The sequence below is a fragment of the Lottia gigantea genome (assembly GCF_000327385.1).
Source record: "Lottia gigantea unplaced genomic scaffold LOTGIsca_103, whole genome shotgun sequence".
Lineage (NCBI taxonomy): Eukaryota > Metazoa > Mollusca > Gastropoda > Lottiidae > Lottia > Lottia gigantea.
The window spans coordinates 92,362-93,229 of record NW_008706824.1 but is presented as its reverse complement, the minus strand read 5'-3'; the positions used below and the strand labels follow the sequence as shown (position 1 = coordinate 93,229).

The 868-nt window shown below is 38.2% G+C and overlaps 1 protein-coding gene across 1 annotated transcript in view; it reads right to left on the bottom strand.

Moving 5' to 3' along the window:
• The window catches only part of LOTGIDRAFT_170705 (hypothetical protein), a gene marked incomplete at both ends in the record, with an annotated part of 7,122 nt that overhangs the window by 619 nt on the left and 5,635 nt on the right, over nt 1–868 (bottom strand). The gene's annotated exons all lie outside the window — the stretch shown is intronic.

Sequence of the window (868 nt, the reverse complement as noted above, 5' to 3'; positions counted from 1 at the left end):
TATTTATGACTCAAAAAAAAAACTAAAAACAATATCACAGGTAATACACCACATGGTGGTATTAAAAACAAACAAAATATTTAAAACAAACAATGACTAATCTATTTAAAATTTAAAATAAAGACCTGCTTGTTTTAAAAAAGCAAAAAGCTGAAATAAAGAAACAGCACGGTAGTGCTGTGATCTTATAGGTTTGAGATGCTTACACTCAATCAGAATGTGTTTCACTGTCAGGCGGACCTGGCAGTGCTCACAGACTGGTTGAGGCTCTCGCTTGAGCAAATAACAGTTGGTGAGGTATGTCTAAGACGAGAGCGACACAAAACAACTTAATTTCTCCTGTTGGCACAATACGAGGAGGGCCAGTCTCCTAGGAGAGGCTTAATGGCATGAAGCTTGTTAGTGTCTGCAGCATCCCATCTTTGCTGCCATCGATGTTGAATAAATGACCTTATCACCAATTTAAAATCGGTGAAAGACAAAGAAAAGGGAGAAACAGGCAGTGACAAAGCAGTCTTAGCTGGATGTTATAAATAGCTTGTAATGAGGACAAAGAATCAGAAAATATAATACATTTTTTTAATGATGTAGAGGACTGAAAAAACTCAAGTGCCTGTAAAATGGCAATGAGTTCTGCAATAAATATTGAGGCTGCTGGTGGAAGAGCTACAGATAGAACTTCGTGGTGTAACTGTAGCGGCTGCTACCTTATCACCATCCTTAGACCCATCTGTATAGAAAGGAGCAAAATCCCCATATTTAGACCTTAGTTCAAGAAATTTAGACTTGAAGACAACGGAGCTTGTCTGTGACTTCTTGTTGCTCGATAGACTAAAGTCTATTTGGAGTGGAGCAATTGACCAAGGTG